The sequence below is a fragment of the Drosophila montana genome, unplaced genomic scaffold (assembly GCF_035044405.1).
Source record: "Drosophila montana isolate Dmon_TW-CO22-7 unplaced genomic scaffold, ASM3504440v1 contig_1505_1, whole genome shotgun sequence".
Classification (NCBI taxonomy): domain Eukaryota; kingdom Metazoa; phylum Arthropoda; class Insecta; order Diptera; family Drosophilidae; genus Drosophila; species Drosophila montana.
Window position 1 is genome coordinate 5,078,457 of NW_026996452.1, and position 12,182 is coordinate 5,090,638.

General features: G+C 36.8%; 1 protein-coding gene across 3 annotated transcripts in view; it reads right to left on the reverse strand.

The window, feature by feature from the left end:
- LOC135438256 (uncharacterized) overlaps positions 1–12,182 on the reverse strand; it is a 78,830-nt gene that overhangs the window by 10,136 nt on the left and 56,512 nt on the right. Inside the window, exons 1-2 of one of the 3 annotated variants that reach the window (XM_064696507.1) lie at positions 6,442–6,506; positions 5,291–5,608 (exon numbers count right to left, since the gene is read on the reverse strand). The exons of 1 other annotated variant lie outside the window; for it this stretch is intronic. The gene's annotated coding sequence lies outside the window, so the exon portion shown is untranslated. Of the gene's footprint in view, positions 1–5,290; positions 5,609–6,148; positions 6,322–6,441; positions 6,507–12,182 lie in introns of those variants that run through there. One more of the 3 variants, XM_064696525.1, reaches the window with a different exon arrangement.

Genomic DNA, 12,182 nt, shown 5'->3' on the forward strand with positions numbered 1-12,182 from the left:
TTTCTAGGAAACTTTTTTGCCTCAATCAGTTTGATATGGGACCAGCTGTTGATCCGTAAAAAATCATGGAATCATTTCAGTTTTCAATGAAATGGGTTCTTTAAAAAAAATAAAATTAAAAAAAGAAAATCCATTTCGTTTGCGATTGAATAATAAAAGGCAAAACAGACAATAAATAAAAAAAATAAAAATAAAAAAAATAGCTAAAGCAAAAAAGGCCACATTTAAAAATGAGAGACCATTATTACAAATAAATTGAAGGCCAGTCGAATGTCTCCCAATCGGTGTGTGTGTACGTTTGTCCGGCTGTGTGTGTGTGTGTCCGGGTAAGTTGTGCGTTTCGTTAGCAATGCTCGACATGATTGAATATCAAAAGCCAGTTGCCAAACGCAAATCTCTGGCATGTTTCGAGCGGTTCCCCCGACACCCGAACCTGAATCCCAACAGGGTGGAGCGACGGGTCGAAAATTTAACAAGTACGACTCTCAAAGGACTCGTAAAACTGATAGCCGCCCACTCGTACGCCCGGCCAGAGTTGAAAAGCGCCGCACGTTTTTTGTAAAGTTCTACAAGTGGCGCAGAGAGAATTGCCACTGGGCTGTTGGCGGTCGGTGGTTCAAAGTTGGGTTCATTTTTGGGAGGCAAATTTTCTGCATAAGCCAGCAAATATATTTTGTGCACAAATTATGCCTTAAATGCCCCTGGATGTAGTCGTTTCGACATGGCATCCTCGTTTCTTTCTCTTCCCCTCTCTCCTTCTCTCCCTCTCTCTCTCTCTGAGTTGCTTGTGTGTGCCACACGCATACGCAATTATCCTTGGGGACAACTGTCGCCTTTTATCAGCACGAATGATTAAGCTGGAAATGTTTTAAAATTAATTTTATAGCGTCACCTCAAAGAGCCAGACATTCGCTGGGCCGTAATCTGGGGCCCACCATTATGCGGATTACGGCAAAGAGATATTCGTGTCCTCTGCTTGGCATAAATAATGCTTTCTGCGCTTTCTCTATCCGCACTGAAACCACAATAAAAACTGCTATAAAATAACCAATTGCCAACCCATATGCCATACAGATTTGTCGAAAGAAAGAGCTCCATTTTAGTGTCGCATATTCCACATGCCATAGAGATGATAAAAAAAAAGGACATCCAAGTAGTTGATAGGTGTCCGCAACCATTGTCAGGCGACAGCAGCGACTGCCATTCAATCGAGTGGTTCCTATTTGCCCGTTCCCCGCCATTTGCCACGCACTCGTGCAGTTTTTCCGTACTCTCTACTATTTTTTTTTTTTGCCAGCTCTCATAATATGTAAATTATTTTGCACCCAACACAATTGAGCCAACTGCCATGGACCGGGGCGAGGAGACGAGTGACAGGATGGGGTTGGGTTGGGTTGGGTTGCGTTGATTCCCTTGTTTGCCGACGAACTTTATCAATGAACGCAAAAATTCCTGCATAACATTTTGTTCGCCTGCCTTGCACTGCGCGTATGCCCTACCATAGAGCACATTCGTTGTCTCATGCAGCAGGAGTTTTTTCGTTAAAAATTAGTAAGTTATTAAAATAATACTTATAAGCTAAGCGCCTATTGTGTAAATTGAGCAATTGTATTAAAATTAATACAATCATATAAGTTAGCATATTAAATTGCACAAATACCCAGATTCTTTTATCCAAAATTAAACCCAACTAGCGCAAACCCAACCTCTTCTTTATTTCTTCTTATTTATTAAACAAATATCGATAAAGAAACATATGTTCATATAAATACCGGAATTATTTTACTTAATTTAACAAAAATTGCTGCGAACAAAGATTTGAACCTGGGCTAAGGTTGAAAATTAGGCTCACGATAGCGATATATATATATACGTATATTTATTTAAAATCCGTGTCTAAAATCTATAGAGAACAAATTGAAGGGACTCTTCTGATTACTATTTGAAATTCAGTTAGCTGTACATACTTAGATATTTGTGCAAGGGTATTTAAAGTTCGACCTACCGCACTTTCTAAACTTTTCTCTCATTTCTTCTTCTCTTTTTGTCGAGCCACGTATTGTGGCTATATTAAATTCCGATTTTATTGATTTATATCTCGTGCGTCTTCTACTTTTTATACACTTAGACAACACAGCAACAGCTTTACGCATCTGTCTCGGCATGACAATGATAATATAATCACCGAAGAGCATATATACTTATTTGTACTCCATTTAAAAAGCCAGTGCTGTAAAATGTTGTAGAATTTAAAGAGTCTCTGCAGAGCTGCTGTTTATCCAGTTTGAAATGTTTCTCTTGAAATGTGTTAGCTTTTAGTTAAATAAATAATCGTAGCCAAACTTTATAATAAATAAATATTCTGACCTATTCAAAGCTCAAAGCTTTTAGGTACTAGAACTTTATTAAGCTGATTATCTAAATATTTACCCAGCTAATGAGCTAAATTTTGGACCTATTACTTAAGCTATTTACTTTTATTGATGAACTCAAAAACGATTGAGCTTATTTCGATATTAAAATCCATTGAATTATTATTGAAGATTATTGGCCCAAAGGAACTTGCACTAATTCCAGCATTCATCACGCATCCAAATTACTTTATTCTGATGCCAATTTCAAAAATAATGATTTTACGTAAATCCACTTAACAACTAAACAAATAAGTTAGTCACAGACGTCGAATATATATTTCAATTTTCAGCTTTTGTTTATGCAAAGTCATTTGAGACGAAAGTCAATTTATGGCCCCCATCAGCAAACAGCAACAACAACAAAAGGCCAAAAGGTTGTGTGCTCCATTAACCAAATGCCCTGGCACCGGAAACTGAAAGGATGTTGAATCTGGCCCTCGGTCCGCAGCGCATTCCGGCAAATTTATGCGCACAATTAATTTTAAAATCCTAATCTCAGACAATATCAACATGGTTAACAGACAAAAAGGGCTTCATGCGGCAAAGCCCGCTGCGAGTATATAAAATATACACCTGCTGCGAGTATTATTGATATGCAAAAAAAAAATGCTTATTAGCAGCTGGATATGATAGACTATGAGATATGCAGCACTCGTGTCATAATCATTTTCATGCGAATTTAATCAATTATCTGTTTGAATATATTTTCTAATTATAATTTATTCGTATATTTATTTGTGAATTGAAGAAATAATTCTTTAAAACAAACGTTTACCAAAAATGTCGAATTATTTTGAGAAATGAGCTGTTAGAAAGGTTTTTCTCTATTCAGATTTGAACAAAATTAGAATGCCGACTGAGAACTTATATATGAAATTAATAATTATCAGATTCAAGATTTTTCAAGTTCAAAAAGCTGTTCAAGCAAAACAAGTATCTTTGCTTACAAGATTATTAAACCCCTCTTCGCCTTCTATTCGCACATTTAATTCCTTCTGTCTCGCCTGAGCAATTAATTAAAAACCAAGCGCCTTATTTACTAATTGGGCGGGCTTTTAATTTTCGGCTGTGATTAGGCGCCTCTACAAATACTTATTTGCTGGCTGATAATCAGTGGCAGTAGCCACGGCATAAACGCTGGCAGTTAACCCGTGCGATTTAAGTGGCCTCATTCATGGTTTAATGAGCACATCAAAAGCGAACTTTATAGGTGAAAGTGCTGCCGCCCGGTTGAAGGAAAAGCTTCTTTGCTCTCAGCACTTAGTGCTGCTCGCTGTGCAGATGATAATTATAATGCTGGTATAAGACCTATAGCCCTTCTACTGCTGTTCCCCTCTTTCTGCATCCCCTCAATGCCATGGGCATTATGCGCTTGAAGTTCAGGAGCGGTAAGGGGGCTTTACCAGAAAAACTTAACAGAAAGTTCAAATTAATATTTACATTTCTACGTTTAGATAAGACATAACTCCGCCGTTAACCATGGCGAGATTATGTCATCTTAAAGCGACATATCTCTGCCGAGATCTAAAATCGACATATCTCGACATTTAGAAGCGCCATAATTTCGCGCGGTTTCTTACATTTTGTTTGATTCATTTCAATTTTACTGTTACTTTGGGAACAACTTAAATTAAATTAAATTAAATTATTAGGTCCAACTATAAAAAATATACTAGGGTAGGGTGTTTACATAAACCGATCTGAGAGATCGATTGGATGAAATCTTCGCAATCTCCTCCGCATTCGGACTCCTCCAATTTCACGCGGAGACATGTCGTATGTAGAATGGCGGAGATATGTCGTGATATGTGAGATATATACCACAAATGCATTTTGAATTAATGAATAAATAAAATTGGAGGAGCATATGACAGCATAACAACAGCCCCATTCACACTAGCGCCCAACTGCTCGCTTAGTGTCAATTCCGCTCCTGTATTGCTCTTGCTCGTAAATTATGAACATTATCGCTAAGGACATTTAACTTGCAAATTACCATAGATCAGAATGCCACAATGATGCGGGCACTATTGAGCCACACAGTCACACACACACACACACACACAAACACATTATATTCATTCTACATTATCTTTATGTATACATTAATTTTATTGCATTTTACATATACAAACCGTGGAATATTCAGCGCCATCGCTGCAAAACTTTGCACATTAACCTGTTACCTCTTCTATCTTTGTATATTCTCTGGCGATTTCTCTTTTTATTTCTGAACAGCAAGTGGTTGGATGCTTTTGTCATTTGCCCCATTGCCATTAACAATGCGAGATTTTCGCTGTTGTGTTTTATAGAAACAATTGCGACTGTAAATGCCTTAAAACAAGCTGCCCCATATTCAATTATGCACAATGCGGCACATGTGTCCTTTGCAGCATATTTCTGCCCCACACACATCCGCCCAGAGCCACATACAAACATACAAGCGCATAAATCAATCTACAAAGCAGCCAGCTTTATAAGGGAGCAAAGACAGCCCAGAGTTAAATATATATTTTGTGGGTTCTTTGTCTTTTCCGTTCTTAGCCCTCGCTCTGTTTACAATTTTTATGTGTTTCGGAAAAGCTGTTTTAAAGTATGATAAACAAGTATATCATTTATTCTTATAAAAGCCAAGTTGATATTTAAATTAAAATTTGATATATCGTTGAAGAATTTGAACTAAGCAGCCAAAAAGCATAGAATATGAGTTAATCATTATAATTCACAAATGATTATAGCCGACGAAAAGTCTTAAGATACAGTTGGATAAAAAATTAAGCAAATAACCATCTTAAGATTAAAAATGTATCTGTGTATTGTAGTTTTCCTTAGGTATTAATTACTATTACTCACCGTTATTAATACCTAATACCTACCTATTTTTAGCTGATCTATCCACGTGGCTGTTAAGTATCCATCATAACCAATTTCGGCACTCAGTTGGAATTGCTTATAAATAAGATTAGCAAATGTCTGTAGTGGACACATACATCAAATACACTCACTAAATTGGAGTCTTATTTATTGTGGCGAATATTCGTAATAATTATTTTTGGTTGCAAATCTCTTTAAAGCTGCTCACACCTTGAATTTTCCGCTCGAAGAAACACAGAGTCAATGAAAAACTGTATCTAATAGATTAAATAGGTTCACATAGATAAATTTGTATTCTTACAGAGTTTCTGCCGTTTAATCTGAAAGTTTTAATTAAATGTTTATGGTCGTTCTTTGTAGTTTGTGCATATTGCCATTTATGCTTGAATAATTCACGCCGTAATTTATTCTATTAAAATTTGGCAGTCATTCATTTAAATTAAGTTTAATAAATAGTTTCACAAGTTTTTGCTTTGGCTTTAGCACTGGGAAAATATTTATTTAACTGCAAAAAGGAAAAAGAACTGTTTATTTATGATGTTAAAACAAAAATTGAATATTCAATAAAAGTACCGACTTTTTTAGTTAAAATTGAAATATTACGGTGGTGAAAAAAGATATTTGAATTTTGTTAAGCTTTTTCAATTTCTAAATAATTTTGAAATAATAAATATGTAATGAGAATGGTAATTATATAAAATCAAATATTAATGACATTTTGAGCAATTAGTTAATTGAATTAATTAATGAACAGGTTTATTCAAGCAAGTTTAATTAGTTTGAAGTGTTTTTAAAATGTATTATTTATATTTATTGACGCAATTAAATTTAGTTACATAATTGGCAAGCCACAAACTAACATGAAACTGATGGCTTTGTAATTATTGTGCGCATTTCACAGTATTTCATTAAATAGTTTGATTGCCCAGCTAATTGCCAAGCCAATTAAATTTCACGTAACCACAATCAAAAACCAATTACAGTTTACTTAATTGCAAATCGCAACATGCTGCAATCCAATAACTAAAACGAGCCACAAACTGTTGCAAGTTGAAATTGCCTGATTGGAGTTGAAAGAGTTTTGATTTTTTTTTTTATTTTTAATATATTTGAGTAGCTTTTAATTGAGTCAATTTGGCCACGAAAACTTTACACTTTTTGGGCACGAAATCAACATCTACAAGTTGTCCAACTGACTCTCTTGCCAACTCCGCTCTTGGCCAAGTTTTGTGGCATTCGGTGAACGCGCCGCGAGCCAACTGCTTGGCAAATACTTTGAGGCAGCTGGTTTTATACTGCGTTGCGGTCCTGGCAAATGCGTCGGCGCGGATAAAATGCAGGAACTGGTTGCCGAAGGATGCACAGGATGCCGGCTGTGTGCGCTGCTCTTTTGCCAGCGTTCGGCGGCGTTTGTTTACATATGGCGACAGCTGGAGTCAGAGACTTGGCATTTCATCCCAGTGTTGCTTAAGATGCAACTGTGTGTGTGTTACAGTGAAGTTTTAATTGAATTGCGGCTGCAAGTTTATAACTGCGTTTCTCACACACAACCCCAAAGCCACAAAAGGTGTGAGCCAAGTTTTGTGCAACAAAACTTTACAGCTTTAAAGTTTTTCACTTTTGATGCGGCATTATCGCAGTTGCTCTGTTTTTGTTTTTGTTTTTTTTTTTTATTTCTTATTCTTTTTGTATTTTTCTACCTGAAATGCAACTTTAAAAAATGCGGATTGAAGACAAAAGATGTTTCACGCAGCACGCATACGCCGTGTGGTACGTGAGAAGGCGGCGCTTAAAAGTAGGCAACATAAAATGTTCATTTGCTAAGCGCGTGCTGTGTGTGTTCTGTGTGTGTGTGTGTGTGGCTGATAGAAACTGTGTCGAACACCTGTTGTTATTGTTGTATTACCTGGAAGTTTGTTGTTGTCGTTATTGCTGTTGCTGTTGCCCTCCGTTTGTTTCTTACTTAGCCTTTTCTCTAGATTTTGCCCGTAGCAAAACTTTTGATTTCGCTTTTGTTTCACTTGCTGCTCTTTTCGCGCCATTGTTTTTTTGTTGTTGGCAGAGTTTATAAGTAGCCTGCCAGGTGTTTTGATTTATTGCGTTTTGGTTAAGTGCAGCAGCCACCAACATCATTTTAATCCCCTTTTGTAAGGAACGTTTTGTGCATTTAGTGTGGCTGCTTTTGTATTGCCCGCTCAGGGACAAGATTCGATAAAAAAGATACTTTAAGAAGTTTTTGTTAGAATATATATATATGTGGAAAATTCAATGGGTATGTAAGTAGCTTGATTTATGCAAAGGTTTTTATTATAATTTAAAATAAACTTTAGAAATTATCAATAGTTGAACTCATGTAATTTGTATAATAAAAATAACGTATACCTCCCTTCCTCCTGTCCACAACAAACAATTTTTCGGATTTTTAAACCTAAACAACATTCTCAAATCAATTTCCAATCATTTATTTAGTCAGCCTTAACTTTTCGATATTTTCTTAAAAGCAAACCGGCTTCAAAGAAACTTGATGGGTTTTTTTATGTTTCATCAACAAAAATCCAAGAACTGAGCCATAAATTATTGAAAAAGCAAATAAATCAATCGTTCTATATATAACTCGCCCTTCGCACTTTTTCATTCCTGTTACCAAAAAGGAAAAATTGTTTCATATTATCGACAGTACGATCCTGACTCATTTCATATGCCCCTTATCGGCTGTGTTAACCCACTTAGAACAATTTAAGCGCTGTGCCAATTTCACACCCACAGCTAATACAAACATTTCCCGGCCTCATCCCGATGGTTTCTTTGTGCGGCTGATTCGTTTCAACGCTAATTACAATTACGTATCCATCCAATCGGCGGGCGTGTGTCGGGGCGAGAGCTGCTCGCGACAAAGTCCCATCGAAACTGCAAACATAGCCATGCATATTTTATTCTCTGTGTAGTCGGAAAAATTTCTGGCAAATTGCCTACCCCATTTTCCATTTCCACCGTTTCCATTTTCATTCCCATGCCCATTTCTATGGCTACTCATAGTGCTGTGTTTCAGCATTCCTCTCTGACCACGATTCGTTTGGCGTTCTGCAAGTGTAACTTAATTTGTTACCCCGACGGCGGTTACAGTAGCCAAAAACCATTTGGAACATGCACAATTTTGACACCCACCCCGCCTTCGATGCGGCATCAGACACGCCCAGTTACAAGTACGTATGCCCTGGTCTGGTCTGGCCGGGTCTGGCCGGGACTGGCGTTTTCATTAGTACTCAATTAATGGAGCATGATCTTAATGGGTTTTCAACAACAGGCAGTCCAAACCGAGCTAAACCGAATCAGCCTAACACCACCATTATGGGGATGGGAGAGGGCGGGCAGCGAGGCGTGCCGTTTGCTAAGTACGCCAAATCAGCACAACTCTAATTGGAGGCGGACACAGCCGGAGAGTGAGGATGAGCAGGAGCATGAGGATGAGGTTGCGGCTGGGCATGCATTGTGAGCCTGCAAAAAGTTTATTACTGCCCAAAAAGCCAAAAACCTATTGACCAAATACTCAACCAAACTCAACCTCAAAAAAAGAAAGCACATGACCACTGCAATCAAGTAAAACCGACTGCGCAATACTCTGTGCCCATCGACCAAAAACTGTTACAAATAAGTTTTCTTGGTTATTCGGTTGATGAATCGCAAAATTTAATCTGTGAGTTACCGCGGTGTCGACTGGCGAGCAACAAATATGCCCTCTTTCACTGTGTGAATAGAGTATAAAAAAAAACGATGTGTTAGAGTGTTTTCTTTGAGTGCGCTGAACGCTGGCTCAATTATGTGTGTGTGGATGAGCCGTCAATATTTGAGCTGGTTGAGGCAAGTGCCGTGTTAGCCGCTTGCTTCAAGCTGTTGATGGGTTTATGGCTTTGAAGTCTCATTTGGCCAAACAGTTGATGATTGATGCGGGTGCGTGGTACGGTAAACGTGCTTAGTTGCAAAATAAATTGGTAATGGTAAAGCAATTATTTAATACGAACTGGTATTATTAGACGGCGTTGCTTGATGAGTTTAACTAAGAGATAGACTTTGAATATAAAATATAGCTATAAATAAATGTGAATACACAAGCATGATTATCTGATTGGCATCTATAAGTAATCCATTAAATAATCTTTTGGCAACACTTGTTAAAAAAAAAACACTTAAAATCATAGTATTAAAACTTGCAAGTCTTACTTAGTTTCATGAGAATCGCATAGAGGTGCGGAATTGAAGAACACTTTTTTTAAATGTGAAGCGCCACAGTTGATTTAACTTGGAGTACCTTTTACTTAAGAAAACATATTATACAAACTTTAAGTTTCGCCCTTTCAACCTTATATCCCCCTTTTCCACCCAGGAGATGGATTTTACGTAGAGAAAAATCTGCCCGATTTTCAAAATGTTTTTCACATTTGCGATGGAATTCTGTACAACTGGCCTTGAACGGATATTTATTATTCATCCAAGAGCAAACTCTTTTTAACATTTCCCCCCTCGCCTTGCATTTCCTTATCTTTTGTCATATTTCTGAATGTAAATAACTACATAACATAAGTATTCCCAATCAGCATTGATCTGCGAGTTCCCTTCTCAATTACCTGCTTAAATTTAAGATATCCAGCTTATGCCAGGCTTACAGAGTGCATGCAAACATAAATTTGAAGAAGCTGCTGCTGAACATTTAAGTATTTATTTTAACAATTCGTGCGCAAAATCTTCAATACCTCTTTTTGCCTCACTTTAACTTCCCATCCCGACCAGATGTCTGGCCATATTCAATCAGTGTAACAAAAAAAAGAGGAAAATGAAAAGAAAATCTACCTTAACCGGATCGAGGGAGGGGAGGGGTTCGGGACATACGGATACCAACTGGTCCTCCGCCGGTTGGGCCGCCGGGCAAACGAGGCTAATATTTCAGCGGCTCGAATGGCGTGAAGCAATTGCTTTCCGGTTATTGTGTATATTTACGGGCCATATTTGTTGCCAAGCATCTGGCTGCCGATAAAATACAATTTCAAACCTGCATTTGCCATAAGCGAATTGTCTGCGATACCTTTTTTCCCAACTTTTCCTCGAGCTATGCAAATGCTTTGCGATGAAAAGCCACTTGGTTTAGATATAAAAAAATATACATAAATATGCGATATCTTTGGAATACATTTAACTCTTACACAATTATTTTATCAACGCATCATCGATGACTCATCATATTTGGGTTTTAGTAATAGTCCGACGGGCCGGGCTGAGTTTTGAGTGCGGTTTGCATATAAAATTTATTTAAACATTTGATTGTTATCATATAACAACTTAAGGAGTACTGAAAGTGAGGATTGGTTCAGATGAGTTAAAATAAAATAAAGAGCTCAGTTGCAACTTAAATATTTCTACTACTGCCATTATTACAGAGACTAACGCAAACAACAACAAATGCAAGACCTTGTTCAGAAACACTTTTGCGCATTTATGAAATTATATTTTTATATTATCAAACATTGTTGAAATGTGATTCTAAGAAAAACAGCCAAACACTCCATGCAAATAAAATTATATTGTATATCCAGCAAACACAGAGAATAATTAGAAATGGGTGTAACGAATTTTGGCGATAGTATGTAACAATCAGATGAGGAGTAAGTGTATAAAGAACGTCTGTCTGCCCGTTTTTCGATTGTGTCGCATGCAAATCAAATTATTTTTTAATAATTATCAAATCGATAAGTATCGATTATAAAATCGATAAGTGTCGATTATACAATCGATAAGTATCGATTATAAAATCGATAATTATTGACTATCACATCTTGGATAAATTAAAAATGTAAGACAAAAAACTTTGTTTACCATATAAAATACTTACATTCTTTGAATATTTATATACATATAAAAGTTATAGCTTTTATTAATATTTAGAAACATATGTAGCGTAGCTTGTTTCCAGGGTATCACCAAGTCTGGCTGCACGACTAGATTGCATTTTAGCTACACATCATTTTTTTTCTCTTTTGATACTTGAAACCAAAAATTGAGCAAGTCCTTTTGAGTTTCTTCAGGCACAAACGAATGTCAGCGCGTTTTTCTCTTTGCCATTACATTTTGTTGTCTGTCGCACGTTAATGAGATTTATTACAACAGATTGTAACAATATTTTCATGATGAGAAAACAGCGAGACAAGAGCAATTTAATTTTTAATTTTCCAAATGAATGCGCCCAAATTAGGCTCATTACGTTGCCAGATTATTCGCCCAAAATAGCATGTGTGCCTGTGTCTCGTGCTGGGGTTTTCTTTTGGGTGTTGGCGTTGGCGTTGGCTTCTTTAAAGTTTCTTAAATACTACTTAATACTTGAACAGAAAGTTTCTTTAAGCTGTTGCCCAGCTGTGAGCCTAGTTGAATTTTATCGTTTTTCAAGCCGTTAAGCAGAGTCCCCATAATGCACGAGCTCTGCGCAGGGGTTAGCTTTTAGTTGTGGGAGGGTGAGCGGAGAGAGAGGTGGCTCAAACATATCCCTATCCAATTTCAGAGCTGTCGTTCACAGTTGGCCAACTTTCAATTACCCTACAAATGCGTGTACAAAGGTCCGGCTGGCATTAGCCAGACACGCATTCGGGCTATTTTAGCTTCAATGTGATCTGTTCTTGGCTACAGAATGCTCTGCAAATACTATATGAGTATGATTCATAATTTTAAGTCAATTACAAATTACAAAAATTAACAGTTTTTATTGTGTATTTAAAATTAAATTGCATGAGTAGTTGCATTACTCAAGTAATTGTTGCCATACAAATAAAAAATGAAAAGTAATTATCAAATTAATTATTGTCATAATTTATTTATCAATTAATTTTATTTATTTTAGTAATTAAGTTCCTT